This window comes from Saccostrea cucullata, unplaced genomic scaffold, assembly GCF_032062105.1.
Source record: "Saccostrea cucullata isolate Sc308-1 unplaced genomic scaffold, CSIRO_AGI_Scuc_v1 ctg3002, whole genome shotgun sequence".
NCBI classification, from domain to species: domain Eukaryota; kingdom Metazoa; phylum Mollusca; class Bivalvia; order Ostreida; family Ostreidae; genus Saccostrea; species Saccostrea cuccullata.
In genome coordinates, this window is record NW_026919969.1 from 71,802 (window position 1) to 89,802 (window position 18,001).

Here is an 18,001-nt window from a genome sequence, read left to right on the forward strand (position 1 = left end):
TCCTACTCAATTCTAATAATTTGTTTGAATTAAATGTATTTTTTATAATTCAATATGAATATAATATTAATTAGAAAAGATTAAACAAACCTGTTCTGCAATAATTTCATATAATATTTATAAGATTATATGGGCGTATCTTGTTGCGAAAGCTTATACACTTAAGATTCGATTTTCATTTTTTCATATTTGTTCATAACATAATCTATAATGAATTAGTCCACTACCGGTGAAACCGGATGAAACTATAGGTTTTCGCCCTGTCTGTCTGTACCTCTGTCTGTCAGTCTATCTCACTTGGTTTACCGTTCTATTTATTCAAACATTCACATAATCTGTATTAAAGATATGAGTGGATTCGGAAAACAAAATATTTATTGACAAATTACAAAGTGTATTTCAAGAGGAAAATACACACAAGTTATACACATTGTGCATGTACATGTACATGTAAAACCTATGTCGTCAGATAAAATGAAACGTATTTATTGCATCAGGAAATAAGGCAAAAATTAACACAATTTTTACCAACGATGTACCTTCTTTCATTTCATTGTATCTTCATTTTAAGTCACATGTAAAATAGTCATAATGTATAAGGAAGAAACCTTAACTTGCATACTTTTTTTTACATTGATCACAGTACATGTACCACTGGCATTTAAGAACCAATGATAATCAAAGGCGTTTTTTTCCTTAAGATTATTACGTGATTTATATTTGACATTGCATTGAGGGTCAATGAAAGTAAATAACATTTGGAAAGAAATGCATTAAAGAAATTATGAATATATTTCCTTCTGTTCTGTTGATTAGTAGTCTCTGTACTTTTTTCACATTCAGAAGCCTTAAAGTCAATGTTAAAGTATTATATAATATTGACAGGGAAGAAAATAAACAATAAATGCAAACAAAACCATTTCCTTGTCTGTTTCTTTTTAGACTTCGTGTCCTTGAAAACTAGCAAGATAAGTACTAATGAATAAAATAAATGCAGAAAAAGGCATAATAAATGAAGAGGTCCCAATGTGAAAAATTGGTCTTCTAAAAATAATACTTTTTAAGAAGCAATTAGTTAGACGTGTTGCATGTTAAGAAACATTCAATGAACAGATCTAGACTTACATGTAAGATGCAATATAATTTCTAAACGCGTTATACTATTCTCTTATAAATCTAATGAATGAATTCAGTTGAAGAAAACATATCGTATCTTAATTCCTATCTGATAAAAACAAATAAATGGGAAAAAAAAAACAAAAATACGTACATGTGCATTATTCTGTTTTTTTTTTGTCCGTCGATGACTTAACATATGCTGTATTTGCTTCTACACATTGCAACAAATAAATGTAAAATAATAATCCAAAGTGGCTAAAACTGGTAGAGTCATTATTTTTATACCCGCACTTTCTAAAGAAAGTTCGGGTATATTGTTGTTACTCATGTCCGTCCGTCCGTCCGTCCGTCTGTCCGTCCGTCCGTCCGTCCGTCCGTCTGTCACACTTTTCTTCCCTGAACTCGTCCTACATTTTACACAGTAGCTTAATCATCTTTTGGGAGATGGTTGGTGGGGTCATGTAGATGTGCAGTAAGGTTTTGGAATTTTGATTTTGCCCCGGGGGGTCAAATGGGGGTCGAAAAATGACGTTTTTTATGCAAAAAGCCCCGTCTTCCCTGAACTCCTTCTACATTTTACTCAGAAGCCTAACCAGCTTTTGGGAGATGGTTGGTGGGGTCATGTAGATGTGCAGTAAGCTTTCGGAATTTTGATTTTGCCCCAGGGGGTCAAATTGGGGTCGAAAAATGACGTTTTTTAAGCAAAAAGCTCCGTCTTCCCTGAACTCCTCTTACATTTTATTCAGCAGCCTAATCATCTTTTGGAAGATGGTTGGTGGGGTCATGTAGATGTGCAGTAAGGTTTTGGAATTTTGATTTTGCCCCGGGGGGTCAAATGGGGGTCGAAAAATGATGTTTTTTATGCAAAAAGCCCCGTCTTCCCTGAACTCCTCTTACATTTTACTCAGGAGCCTAATCATCTTTTGGGAGATGGTTGGTGGGGTCATGTAGATGTGCAGTAAGGTTTTGGAATTTTGATTTTGCCCCGGGGGGTCAAATGGGGGTCGAAAATGATGTTTTTTATGTAAAAGCCCCGTCTTCCCTGAACTCCTTCTACATTTTACTCAGAAGCCTAACCAGCTTTTGAGAGATGGTTGGTGGGGTCATGTAGATATGCAGTAAGCTTTCGGAATTTTGATTTTGCCCCAGGGGGTCAAATGGGGGTCAAAAAATGACGTTTTTTAAGCAAAAAGCTCCGTCTTCCCTGAACTCCTCTTACATTTTATTCAGCAGCCTAATCATCTTTTGGAAGATGATTGGTGGGGTCATGTAGATGTGCAGTAAGGTTTTGGAATTTTGATTTTGCCCCGGGGGGTCAAATGGGGGTCAAAAAATGATGTTTTTTATGCAAAAAGCCCCGTCTTCCCTGAACTCCTCTTACATTTTACTCAGGAGGATAATCATCTTTTGGGAGATGGTTGGTGGTATCATGTAGATGTGCAGTAAGGTTTCGGAATTTTGATTTTGCCCTGGGGGGTCAAATGGGTGTCGAAAAATGACTTCTTTAATGCAAAAAGACCCTTCTTCCCTGAACTCCTCTAACATTTTACTCAGCAGCCTAATCATCTTTTGGGAGATGGTTGGTGGGGTCATGCAGATGTGTAGTAAGGTTTCTGAATTTTGATTTTGCCCCAGGGGGTCAAATGGGGGTCGAAAAATGACGTTTTTTATGCTAAAAGCCCCATTTTCCCTGAACTCCTCTTACATTTTATTCAGCAGCCTAATCATCTTTTGGGAGATGGTTGGTGGGGTCATGTAGATGTGCAGTTAGGTTTCGGAATTTTGATTTTGCCCGGGGGGTGAAATGAGGGTCGAAAAATGACGTTTTTTATGGAAAAAGCCCAGTCTACCCTAAACTCCTTTTTAGTTTTAAACAGTGGTCTTATCCTCTTTTGGGAGAGTTCACTCTTTTGAAATTTTGTTAAAACATCAAGGTCAAGGGGTAAAAAATCATAGCATGTTGGGAAACATCTTGTTATGGGTAATGTTCACTTGAAATGTGAAAGTCGAATCTCTTCTCAATGAAAAGGAAATACAACATTAATGAAAACTAAGTTAAACTTCAAGGTCAAGGTCATAGTCAAAAAGTCATGATACATTTGGAAAGGTCTTATCATAGGTAATATGAATGCCCTTTCATTTATCTTTCAAAATGATCAATTTAAAGCAATTAATTTGTTTATGAAATTAGGTCAAACTTCAAGGTCATGGGTAATAAAAATCATAGTGTATTTAGAATGGTATTGTCCCATTTACAGTAAAACACGTTTAGTACGAACACGGATATAGCGAATTCACGGATATAACGAAGTTTTTCTGGGTCCCCGGCAAAATTCTTAACAAATCTTTGTAAAATTTTACGGTTATAACGAACTCTGATATAACGAATTTACGGATATAGCGAACTGATTTTGAGTCCCGTTCAGGTTAATTATAATGAATTTTGCATCTTTTATAACGAACTTTCAAAGATTTCAAAATTTGAATAATGGAACTGACTTTATTTTCTCTCAACATTTGTAAATAAAATTCAATTCATAATAAAACCTTAGTTATCGAAGGTATGTTTTGTAATATTTGCTTCCCTAACATATTTGATAGTAACACTTGAAGGAAAACATGCATATTGCGAATTCGCTATATATGGTTATACGAATTCGTTATACGGATATAACGAATTACGGATATAGCGAATTAAATTCACAGGTCCCCAGGACTTCGCTATAACCGTGTTTTACTGTAATACTAATACACATGTTTAATATAAAAGTCCTGTCTCTTCTCATTCAAAATATACGACCATGATGACCAAGGTTAAATTTATTGTGACAGATGGGCAGATTGACAAACAAATGAGATTTAATGTACCCTACCTTTAGCGAAAATGGGGGACAATAAATGTCTTTGCTGTTCTTGAGAAGAAGATTTATGTTGGAAAAAGTCCCCTGCATATTTAAATGTAAATTGGTTGATATTGGCCCAGTGGTTCTTAAGAAGTTAATGTGAAAAGTTTGCAGACACACAGATGGACAACAGAAATCAGTACATTTCAGAAAACAGTATGCTTATAAATAGTTAATCAAGGTGCTTTGGGTAGCAAAATAAAGCTAAACTGGTATATCTAATTCACCCGCAGAGCTTAGTATATTTTAATATGCACAACCTTTTCAACTCTTATCATAATTATTTTTTAAAACTTATATCACCATGTCTCATTCAAGGGAGAACTAGAGATATGATCAGATGTATATCTGTTGAATATAAAATATGTACATGTATACTGTGTTTTTTTTAGTACATTGTAATTTGTTTGTTTGTTGTGACAGCAACTGTTATGGCAGCTTTTGGCAAAGGTTGAAGTTTCTCAAATGTAAGTCAAACTCCAAGGTCAAGGTCAGAGGGTCAAAATTGTTGGTATCAAAGGGAAAGTCTTGTCACAAGGAATATACATGTGAAAAAAGAGAGAAATCCCTAGAACTTCCTCACCTGTTCAAAAGTTATTGCCAAGGTTAAAGTTAAATTGGGTTCAACTCTAAGGTCTAGGTCAAAAATAATTATACCTGTTGAAAGTTCACAATGATTAAACATGTTAGAGCATGAAAGTCCTAGCACCACCTGTTCAAAACTTAGGCCAAGTTTAAGGTATTTTTCTTGTAAAAGTGGGTCAAACTCCAAGGTCAAGAGATCAAGAGGTCAAAATTGGTGGTACCCATTAAAAGGTTTTGCCAAAAGAAATTTACCTATGAAATATTGAAGCCATGTGTAAAGCCCAATCCACTTAAAACTTATGGACAAGGTTAAAGTTTCTGTGGACAGACAAACATACATAAACATAGGAAACAAAATATGTATATACATTGTATAGTCAAATGAAAAAATTTTCTACTATTTTGGAGTCATAAGATCAATTGTCATTTTTTCAGGTACAGGGAGTCAGTGGCTAGGGAGATCAGACACCCCCCCCCTGGAATTACCAGTTATTTAGATAAGACTATGTACTGTAGAGAATAAAAATGACTTTGGACATCCTCCCCCTTAGAAAACAGGGACTCCACCATCATTGTTTTTATTATTATTTTTTATTTGCTTCCCAGGAAATCTTGGGCTGATTTTTTTGACTGAGGTGTGACACCCCCCCCCCTTTTCTGAAAAAAAAATTCTGGATCTGCGCCTGTATATACTGAATGTCCGCAACGGGAGATAACTCGACAATGGGAAATTTGTCGACTGTGGCATGCGATGATCTTTGACCCTTTTTGAACTTCAACCTAACCATTTGCATTTATTTATTTTTATGCAATCTATACTAAATCTTGTATTTACCGAATGTCATAGGTCGTGACAACGAATTCATGAAATATAGTCCATATAATCCATAAAACACAAATGATTTTAACTGACCACACTGCATCGTCAGCATACATGTGCTAAATAATCTCATTCGACAAACCTTTGCTGATTCCGTTGCCAGTATGAATCGGCCGAGGTGTGCCGAGAGGTGATATCTATAAATATGATACTGGGTGACGCAAACCCAATGTGAATGTAGATGAATGTAGAAAATAAGATGTTCACACGTAAAACTGTTTAGTACAAGAACAAATTTCAAACTATCATAATAAACTATGTTTTAACATACCGGTAACTTTGCCATCTAGGTCTACTTTTAAAAAATGTGAGAGAGAGTGTGTGTGTGTTGGGGGGGGGGGGGGAGATAGGCATTGACATTAATCGGGTTGTATTTTCAATGGGGTTTTTTCCTGACCAAGTACTAAAATCAGTTTGCACATTTTGATAAATTCATCAAAAACGCTTTCTACTAAAATAATATTTTATGTCGTTGAGAAAGTAAATTTAAAAAGTTCCAAATTATGGGCAAAATATTTATCTGAATCTAATTAAGTAATTTACTTCAATCATTAATTAAATTCTGTTATTTCAGACTGGTAATGAATTAAGTATTCAAAATACACAGGTGAGGCTCATAGATCATATGTTCACCTGAAAATTTTATGTTCAATTTGACGAATACATGTACGGTGATAATTATAGAATATTATTTTGACTCCTTCCTTGGAAAGTCCAATATGAAGGAGTGTGTTTAGCTTTAGAGGCAAACACCATAGTGCAGGTATTACTGTCTCATGACAGCATCTAGTTTACAGACTGTTCTTATTCAGCAAACAATAAACTTCTCAGCATTTTCACTAGAGAGAGGGCTAATATAGGCGACTCCTGCTTCCAAATCCCTTTCACGTTTTTGTTAATGAAATTATGTATAAATTAAATTAAATTAAGTTTAACTATTTGCAGATAGGTTCATTTAGCAATTAGCGTAAACTGTGTCATTCTGTAGATATTCGACTAAAACATCATGGCAAAACTGGTATTCATCCTACAACATAGTTGAAAAGAAATGAAATCAAAATTATTTAAATAATAATTAGCAATGAAGTTCTAAATCAGACCTATCATTTATCTTTTTTCTTCATACCAAGGTGGAGATAAATTCCGGTCTTCGAATTTGAAGCAAACGTGTATTCGTAAACATATCAAGGGATATTTGCTCCAAGCAGTTGTAAACAACACAGAATGGTCCGCAGCGTTTGGCACCGTCACTGAAGAAAGAAAATTGATTATTTAATTGTGTAGAGTGTCAATAACTAATTCTATCTATTTATATAAGAAAATGATTGATCAAAATATAGCTCCTATTTTTATTTGTTACATATATCAACCATCTTTCTCCTATTCTATAATATAAAAATATATCAAACTGATATCCTATCTTTACTTTGACAAGATTAGAATTCTGCTTCCAGTGAGGCTTTTTTCAATTTTTGTTTCCTTTATCGCGTCAAGTAACGCCCTACGATCTAAAGACAATGCTTCATTCCACGCCCTGCATTCAACTACAGCCAATCTTCTTATACTACCACTTCCCTGAAAACAATACACAGTCACTTATTTGTAAGATTAATTTTTCTGTGTACTAGTATCTTGGTTTTTGATTTTGTATTACAGCATGTCAGTGACATTTTGATGTTTTAACAAACCTCTCGCTTCAGCAAAATTTCTGTGATATTAATGTTGTTGGAATTTGAAGATTCTGCAAATTTTACTGTGAACGATCCCAATGTTTTTGTCTGCTTTTTTGAATGGAAACCACAGGCTAGACTGAAAATATATAGTTTAGATTTAAATGAATTAAAGAAGGGAATGGGTAAAAATATGTAAATCATGTTCATATGAATAACAAAGGAGTGAGCTTAAATTTACATAATAGCCAATGCACAGTAATTTAGCATAATAAATAATAATCATAAGCTATTTAAAAACAAAAACAAAATGTAACTTTTAACAGTCAATTTTAAAGTCAATGAATGGACATGAAAAAACAGAAGTTAAAATGTCTTTACTGATAAAGTTTATTGAGGAAAATTACATTTTTGTCAACTTATAACACGTACCGAGGAAATATATCTCAGAGGAGATAGAAATATGGCAACTCGGACATTAAAATCTGTCAGTAATCTGAGAAAGTCTTTCGTGTAATCAGAAAGGGGGTACTGAGCACTAATCAAGGCGTCATTTCTAGTAAAAGACTGAAAAATTCGAAGTCATGTTTTTATTTAAGGTATTCTGAATTATTGTCTGTTACATTTCAACTTGATTTTCTCTATTGTTTAATAAGCAAAAGATGTGAATTTAGTGAAATCTTGCTAAACCTTTAGAAGAACAGCATTATAATATGTTCCTCTATTTTTCACGTAGTCCAAATAACATCTGAATTCCTCAATAAAAACAATAATTAATCCCGAATTTTTGCGTGTCTTAAGGTTCCCCATTCTTTATAATCATGATTGTTATTCCTAAATAGCTTACAAAAATTTACACTTACATAATACTAACACTTTATGAAATTGAAACAGCCAAAAAAAAGAAGAAATAAATTACAAGATTTATACATATATATTACTATTTACCTGGTAAAACTGCTGGTGAATAATTTGCCTTAATATTAGCTTGTCCCGATTCAAAATCTTTCTGAGAATGTTCTTTTCTTAGGTTTGTCAATTCCTTTCAACAATAAATTAATTAATTTAAAACTAAGGATTTTTAAACTGAATACAGCTCAACAAACTTTTTAAGGTCACATGGTTTTTCGCACAAATTAAGGTCACATTGTTATGATGTAATATTGTGTATCGAGGCATCAAAATACATTTTAAAAGTATTTGTTTAAATTATTTGAGTTTTACCGGAGGTATTTCATTTACTAAAACATAATTCACACATATCAATTGGTAGAACTTTGATGTTTTCATGGCTGAAAAATAACAACTTCTCTCATTTGAATTTTTGTGGTTTCTTGCCAATTGCAATTGTCTTTTTACCCGTTCTTTTGAAATCTATAGCTCTTTGCAGAAACGTAGACATGGGCACAGTTTAGCTACTGAAACTTGTATTTTCTGTACATTTTGACTCTTTAGCTCGGGGTGATATTAGTATTTTTCATCTGTTTGACTGCTTTGTATGTTAATTAGGTGGGATTTTTCAGAGTCAACTTCTAAATTTTGGACTCATGAAAGATTCATCTCACTGCAAAGTTCTAACCATTCAGACCGTAAATGTAGAGGAATTTTCCTTTTCATAGAAGGAATTTACTATTTCAAAAAAATAAACAATACTTCATTATCCTACCCTTCAGTGTGGTTACCTTTTGCAGTGTTATCCCTTTTCGGCGCTTAATTTCGACGAAACCATTAGGAGTATGGTAAATGAACAAAGAATTTTAAAAACTAATTACCTTTAAGAATAAAATTTAAAAATTTCAACTACATGATATCAAGGAAAGCTCGTTTTATACAATTGTTAAAGACCTATGGCAGAATCGTATAGTCGAAATCGTACCATTTACATATAAATTCCCCTTAAAACATCCATTTTGGAAACTTAAGATAATAATTTTAAAAGACATCTATGATTGAAAATTATAAATTTAATGTAACGTAGGGTTATTCATTGTACTGCAGTTCGAAAATGGTAATTTTTATTACAACAATGTGACCTTAATTTGTGCGAAAAACCATGTGAGCTTACATAATGTGATATTTTGTTCCCTTTTACTAATAGAAATAGTTAAGAATGAACCTCAAATTCTCCAGATACTGATAGGTTGGTTTGATTTTCTCCAGAATTAGAGTAACAGGAGTGTTGCTGGTACTCTTGCAAAAATGACTCGGTAGACATGCATTTAGATTTTCCTCTAAAAGACTCACAGAGCGCCAAATTGACAATTTCATACTGTAAAAGATTAAAATAGTAACCTCACAGTATAAACTTAATATTGTCAATTACTTCCTTAATGTTCATGATTTTTTTAGAGAAATATATTACGAATGCAAAAATGTTTCCTTAACCTTTATATTGACCGTGAAAGAATACTGCATAATTCTGAAAATTATACAATGATCTATGGCATGTAAAGAGTGCTACAAATTGAAAAAAAAATCCTGATCAGAAAAAAAAACTCCATATCTGACCAAAAATGCTTTAAATACCTCTATGGGTATTTCACTTACGCCCCCTGTATCATGTTCATCCTGTCTTTTCTCATAATTTCCACATATTTCTGCACATTAACTTTCCCTGTCTTTTCACCTTGTCGGTAGAGGGCGTCCAGTGCTATGTAAGTTCCCGTTCTCCCTATGCCGGCACTAGTTAAAGATATTTATCTAAAATTAATAACTAGGAGGTATAGAGATTTACCTAAACGTTAATAACTAGAAGAGAGAGAAGAAAAGAAAGACTGGGAGAGAGAGAAAAAAGATAGGGAGAGAGAGAGAGAGAGAGAGAGCATGCCTGCAGTTTACGAGGATGTATTTTCCGCGAAACATATCAGACACCCGCATCACGTGACGATGAAATATCACAAGGCTAAGTGGATCCGCAACCCCGTGATCTGGCCATTTTGTGTAATGGAACATCATCACCACCATGTTTGTTTTGATCTGGCGGAGAATTGTACATTTGTTTTATAAAAAATGTCTAACTCGAAAATTTTCATAATATTATAAACTTAATCAAGGGATTCTCATTTCAATTAGGGGTTACTTTAAGGAGCAGTTCTTCGAAGCTATGGAAATTCATGAATATCATTATTACATTTTTTCTACTTAGATGAAGAGTTCTTATAACATAATCTGCATAAACAGTCTCCTTCTCGGTATAGATGGTAAACTCTCCAGTCCTTATTTGTTCGCCATTGTTAGGCCAGTATTGAGAGCATTTAATCTAATAAAGATTGTAGAAATATTACATATTTACTTATCAACATAATAACTTTTATGTATTACATTTTGCATGGCACAAACATTCGAAGTCCAAAAAAAAAACCTTTTCTCCCTCCTTCAGATTTGTCAAACACACAATTATATTAAGCTTTTCTTGCCAAACCATTGACCATAAATCAGATACTGTTTTTGGTTTTGGACCTAATGATGAGAACCAAGATGACAAAAAGACTACGCTTGAAAGCCATAACAGTTTTCTGTTTGAGTCGTTCGTTTTGTTCTCTTTTACTTTAATAATGTAAATGCATTAAGATTTTTATCTTTTTTCTCTTTTACCTTGAGTAGCTACATACGCCCTTTGTCCTTGAGTATCCTAATTCAATATACAAATAGACACTTTTTATGTGGTACTCTAAAGAAAAAAGAGTTATTTATAGTAGTATTTAAAAAGAGGCTAAAATTGAAGACACAGGTTACACCGTACCTCAATAAAATTCGCATTAATGTAGTTGGATCCGTTCGATAATGTTGACAGAATAACACGGGAATGGTCATCTGAAAAACAGGATTAATGGAAAAGCATAGTGCATAGAATTTAGAAGAAAAAATATCCAGAACACTACTCACAAGCATATGTTGTTTTGTAGCGGTTTTTGGACACATTTTCAGGTTTTTTGGCTTCTAAACAAGGATAAAGTTCTCCCTTCTTTATTTCCTGAAAATAATGAAAGGCCTAATAAATAAAAACTTCAGCTAATTAATGGACTGATCGTAAAATTTGTATAGATAGCATATATTTTACATTACTTATTCAAGTTCTAACTGAAGAAAGACTAACAGCAATACAAAATATACCATATATTCATTCTTAAATCCAGCGCTTTCACACAATGTCATCTTTTCTATTATCGCATGTAAGTTCTTTATCGGTATTAATTTCTTTGTGCGTATCAATCCACCTCTTGGATCTTTTGCCTGACCATGTGGGACAAGGCTTGTGGTTGACTCGCCAAGACTTGATGTATTATCTTTTTTTGCAGATTTGGAATCTGTAATTATATTAATAATATCATTTATATTTGCTTTTATTTTTAGCCAAGTTTCTTTCATTGATTTTTATACACACTTCAAAGCAATCCAAAACTAGAAACTTTAACTCTTATATAATTTATGAACACAACTACTTTACCAAATTTTGTTCTGGGGAATATGAATACAAATAAAAGATTTAAGAATGATTTACTACTCGGCTTTGTTGATGTCTGTTTGTTTTCCAATTTTTGAAGCATTATCCTCCCTTTGGGATCAATTGATGCTTTTCCATTTCGGATTTATTTCTATATCTGAATAAAGAATATAAAATTGATGACAATAATAAACTACATTATATGAACTGAATGTCAAATTATATTTAAAGAAAAGGATTTCGTCATTTTAAATCCATGTATAATATAATTTGGTGCTTGGTTGGCCTTTCAATATTGGCTTATATGTATTTCTGCCAATGATGAGATTAAAAAAATCATTTATCAATACGAAAATGTCCTAATGAAACCTATGACAGAGATAGATGTAAAAATGACTTTTTAATCTTGACTCACCGTACAAAAAGAATCAGTGAAATGATCAATAGGATGAAGAATATAGTTGCTCCAACACTTACTCCAACGGTGATAGAATCTTCAGCATTTTCCAAAGCTTGGATCTCTACTTTTGCCTTATTCTTTATGAAAACTTCTATCACAAAATATGTTTAAGTAACAAACAGCTAACTCATCAATTGTTCTTTGCTTCTAATTGTTATATAGATAAAACAAAAGTTTATATTACGTCTGAAGTGTGTTTGAATAACTGAAAAAATCTTTAAAAGAAATTCACATTAAAGTAACACAACACATACTTTAGAAATAACTTTATTTAAAAAGACCATGCATCAAAACCTGTTTCTGTATGAGAAACGTACTACCATTTACTGAAAGACAATCAATACCCCCCCCCCCCAAAAAAAAAATAAATAAACATAAAAGTGTTTATATCCAGAAAAAAATAAAACTGGTATTTTGAATATATGCATCAGCACCTTAACCTGTCTGCAGCTCATTATATGCAATACTTACATATAAGGGAAATATTATATCAACCTGTTTTGCATTCTGGAGAAGCCATTTGTGGATTTTTGCACTTACAGGTCCCGTCAACATAATAACATGTGTCAGAGCAGTTCTTGGAGCATGTTTTTGAGCAATTTGGCCCGTAAGTACCATTTAAACAAGCTGAAAAATTACTTGTAATAATATAATAATTCTGAATGTAAAATGGGAACGCATAATTAGAATAACACGCTTAATTATATAAGTTAGGTTTGTTACATACAACTTTTAAGAATAATATGATTCCTTCGAGTAAAATCCACTATATTTTCACTGTATAATCTTGACAGCAATTCTTCACTGTTCATAACAGTCACTGGTTGTTGACCCACAACATAGGGGTACAAAATGTCTTGCAGTTTTTGATTTTTAAAATTTTGTTTTTTTTTTAAAATTGACACTTTTAATACTTTTTCAAGCTGAGTGATGTACTTTACAAAAATAAAATCGCGCGACTGGAAGCAGGTGCACAACATTCTAATATTGCAAGAGGCTTTATGGTTACACAAAGCCTCTTACATATATCTCATCAGGAACATTTAACAACATCTAATACAGATACTGATTGCCAAAATTTGGAATCCCACATCTGACATCAGTAGCAAAAGACCATATTGTGAATTATGTTATATTTATAAACGTTCAGCTAAGACTTTCAATTGCAGCTTTAACTTCGTGTTGTGTACACAGAATTTCATACAATGACCTTTGCAGCTGACCTCCGGATGATTGAGCTAGAGCCAGAGGATTTATTCATGTCAATGTTCTAACCGAACAACATCGTAAATATCGAATTAAGCGGGTGTGACCGGTCTACTGCTTGGCATCTGATCCCACGTCTGGAGTTTAGAAGGTCCATTTTTGCACTGATTTCAATCTGTATTGTTTGAATGAATTTTTAGAGCTTGAATTCTGTTCGTTATATCCACATGTATTTGAAAATAATGGGGTAACCAGTTGTTTGACATTTTTCAATCAAAGTTCTACTTTATGATAGACTGTATTTAATAACATAGTTATTGTATGGACTATATTATTTATGAAATGTTTTCCTCAACAAGGCCCTTGATATTCTTATATCATCAACTTATTTTGCATCATTTCAGAAGAATTTTTTTGGACGTTTACCATGCTCTTGCATATGAAATCATTAAGGAAAAATAAACTCATAATGCTTGTGATAATTATATGTTGCTACTCCAATAGAGGTGACGTGATTGAAATCATCACGCTTTTCATATATATAGTTTTTCGATAACCATTAATGATATGAAGAAGTTGCGTCCAGCATTGTTGGGGTATATCTAGTTTACAATTTGCATATTGTAAATCATAAACCCAAGCAACTTCAAAATATTCACATCGAACTTTTTTCGTGGAATGAGACTGTTCCTATACAAAATACGTAATTTTAAATTCTAAAAACCAGATTAGAAATGGCAAGGTAATCAAAGTTTTTACATATATTTTTTAAAACATTACGATATAAGATATACAACATGGATATAAAAGCTATTATAACTACTATATAGTATGTAAAATATAGATATTAAAGGAACTCATCGTCCGACCTTAAGAAATAGTTGTTTATATCTTACTTGAACTACATTGCATTCCAAAATATCCGTCTGCACAACCATTTTCACAAACTCCAGTCACGTGGTTACATGTGTCCGTGTTATTACAGTGTTGACTGCATGGATAAATGCACCCTATTCCATATTTTTTTCCTGTACAAACTTCCAGGAAACAAAGAAATAAGTACTACATGTACTACAGCATTATTTAAAAAGTCGATTTACACGTATAATTTAAACACAATTTGTGGCGAGTGCTTCTTTTTTTATTTCTATTTTTTCATGCTTACAATACCATACATTTATCTCGGCCGGGTTAAAATTAGGAGTCCTGTATTCTCAAAGTAAAAAAAATAATCATAAAAAACAGTAATATTCCCCATATGTGTCTAATTCAATTAGTGAATACTTAGCAAATTTAGATGTTTCTGATTTTTTAAACCATTTACACAAGATTAAATTTGTGATATTGAAAATTATATACACGATAAACTTTAATATACCATGGTATATATATTAGATATAACTTTTGAAAATGTATAGCAAATAGATCATCAATCAAAAAATAAATCTAATCAATTGACAATGCAATCTAAATCTTGTTAAATTCACTCAAGATAATCAAGTATTATGTAGATAACACTAAATTTAAAATATGAATCCATTGATTTCAACATTTGTTTATTATCATCACTTTATTTTCTTAAGAATTTAATGACCTGATTCACAAGAATGCTCAAGGAGCTAAATGATCAGAAAATCTAAAATATGTTAAGTTCGAAGTAAACATTAACCTTTATTACATAGTTCTCCAGTGTATCCAGGTTTACACCCGTCGTCACATTTTCCTGTTATTCCGTTGCAGACTGAATCATTAACACAAAATCCGCTATAGTTGTGTTTACAATCCGGTCCAAATATTCCATTGGCACAACCTGTGTTGAAAATACGTTTATAGCTCTTGCTTTGATAATTTTTTTTCACGTGGTCGGAAACAGATTCAGAATGAGATGAGCATAAAACTTCTCAGAATTAGTTATGATTTGAAGGAAAAATGTCAAAAGTGTCTTACTTTTATTGCAAAACACACCCATCCATCCGTCAGTACAGCCCTCCAAACACATACCATTAGTGGGATTACATGAAGAATTATTTTTACAATGTCCAGAGCAGGACAACGAACAATCAGCACCAAACCTTCCAGCTGAGCATTCTGCAGGATTGAATAAATAGAGATAGTATTATGGATTTAAATATATGTTTATTTTTTTAATATCAGCTTTATCATCGGTCCTTCGGATGAGACCGTATAAACCCAGGTCCCGTGTTGCAGTAGGTGGTGGCACAAAAAAGATCCCTCCCTGATCAATGGCCCTAAGTGCCGAGTATAGGACAAAATTTGCAGCTCACCACCGGCAAGTGGTGGTGTCCATGTATGAGTGAAAAATTTTTGAGACGGACGTTAAACAATATGCAATCAATTTATCATAATCATTATTTATTTATTTGTTGGGTTGTTTTAGTTTCTTCGAGAAATTTTCATTATACTGAGACGCGGCGCAATTGGTACCAATGGGAATTCCAAAAGGTTGTTGGATGATTTTGTCTTCAAACACCGCATAGACATGGTCAATTTTCAGTTAAAATATATCGTTGATGGATTAGCAAGAATCCAGTACCCCAAGGTCAGGAGCAATAGTCCTGATCTAGGGGAACTGGAAACTTGCTAAATATCAACTTAAGAGTACTAGTGTACAATCAGAATGTTCTTTAACAAACTAATTTTGCAAATGACCGATGACAAAATAAGTTCATTTATCAGCTCTATTTTAAGTGAAAAAGCAGCTTTCAATTATGAAAACCTGGACTTTAAATTATCATGGGGAATAGTTGGACATAGTGTAGAAAAGTCGTTTAATTCTATTTTGTTGGGTTTGGTAAAGTTTTATGACTTCAAATGTTCCAAAAATGTTCCAAATTTTAGTATTTACACCTAATTCACACCACTTCTCGAATATATACGTGAAATCTTAAAGTTTCTACTTCACTTCTGTTAATATCATAAAAAGGAGTAAAGCAAAGGAATCCGCAATGCATCGTTTTGTATTTGTAAGTTTTTTTTGTATGGTTTTGGTATCCAATATAAATATGGTCAATAAAATTCATTTTGGTTATTTGGAATATTAAAAATATTCAAAACTGACACATGATTTTGAAGAATTTCCTCCGTAGAAAGGGATCTATTGATTGAAAATTAGATTATCTCGTGTAGAATTAAATCCATGCATGTTCCTCTAAAAACATTTTATATCATTAAGGAGCCTTAAAGACGAAGACAATGTTGTTATCCGCTTTTTTAGCCGGAACAAGTACATGTTGATCATGTAATCTATCTTTTGTTTTCTTTTTTCACTTCTGAATTATTGAATACTGAAGGAAATATGGTTTTTAAGTTGCTCCTTAATCGCTTAATGCGCGATTTTAATCTACCTATGATACATTAACTCTATTCTGACAAGGTGTCAAGATACAAAGCTTTTACTTGCAAACACAGCAATTATTACTTTATTCACTTGTACCAAAGCAATAAAATGTAACTGACATGAGCAACAGGGTGCAAGATGTATTGATAGGTAATTTGAGAGGTCGCCTTGTGCAAAAGAAACTAATTCTCCGGTCAGCGTTACATGTTACATATATTCATTAAAAACCCTTCTGTGTAGCACTCATTTTTTTTTTTTGCTGTTGTAATCACCCAATCACCTGACGGAGTGCATGATACAACTTTCCAGATCACCACACTGTGATTTTCTAAATCCATAGCAATACTCTCTGACACTGATAACGTAGTACGAAGAAACATGACACATTTTTTGCGCATAAAAATTCCCCTGATAAAATTCTGTTTTATTGAATGGATCAATATTATATAATTATTCTTAAAAAAAGTTTTTTCACCATATTTTTCCGTTTGAAAGGGGTGGTGTTATACAATATATTTTTATAACAGTGACTTGATCAAAAGAATCGTATCACGTCTCGTTGAAAGACGCGGATCGTCAGATCTAACGAGACGCTTCCTCTTTTGATTATATATATTTGGTACTTGCATTGACATTATGACCACTGTCTTACTCCTGACTATAATATGGATAGTTTTTGAAGGAATGATCACAAAATGCAGCAGAATGATTACATATGTAGATTTACCTTTGTTACATTGAGATCCCGTCCAACCATTTGCACACCCAAGACATGATCCGTTGGTGACAAAACATTGTTGAGATTTACAATGCTGAGGACACGATTGATTGCAATTGGCTCCATAGCATCCTTTGTTACAACCTGTGTCATAAGTTTAAAGTTAACATTAAAAGAAGCATCTATTAGAATTTGCTTAGACTTTACCATGTTCTTGTGTAGCAAATAAATTGGGAGAAATAAATTCAATATCGACAGGATAATTCTATGAGTGGAGTTATCGATAGAAAAATTGGAGTCATCATGTGAATTACAGAGTGTATTTTTTTGTTTGGAATTGATGTCATTTTCTGGTAAATACACAGAATGTGTGTTTAACACTGTGGGGTATATTTTAAATGTATATTTACTTTACAAATCACAAAAATCCAGCAACTTTTAAATATCTAGATCGATGTATACTTTTTTAGAACCATAGTGTATCTTGAATACACAACGGCCAATACTGTTATCATAATACGGTCCTTTACCCCCCCCCCCCCCTCCCCCTACGATTTTCCTGTTAATATTTTTCATTGATCTGATTTATCACGGATTCTACAGTAGCATCCAAAAAAAAAGAAAGAAATATTTAGAAAAGAACACAAGTGACATTTTA

General features: G+C 32.8%; 1 pseudogene; it reads right to left on the minus strand.

Annotated features, from left to right (window-relative positions):
- Positions 1-6,277: 6,277 nt before the first annotated feature.
- Positions 6,278-15,769, minus strand: LOC134241082 (uncharacterized; annotated as a pseudogene).
- Between the last annotated feature and the right edge of the window lie 2,232 nt (positions 15,770-18,001).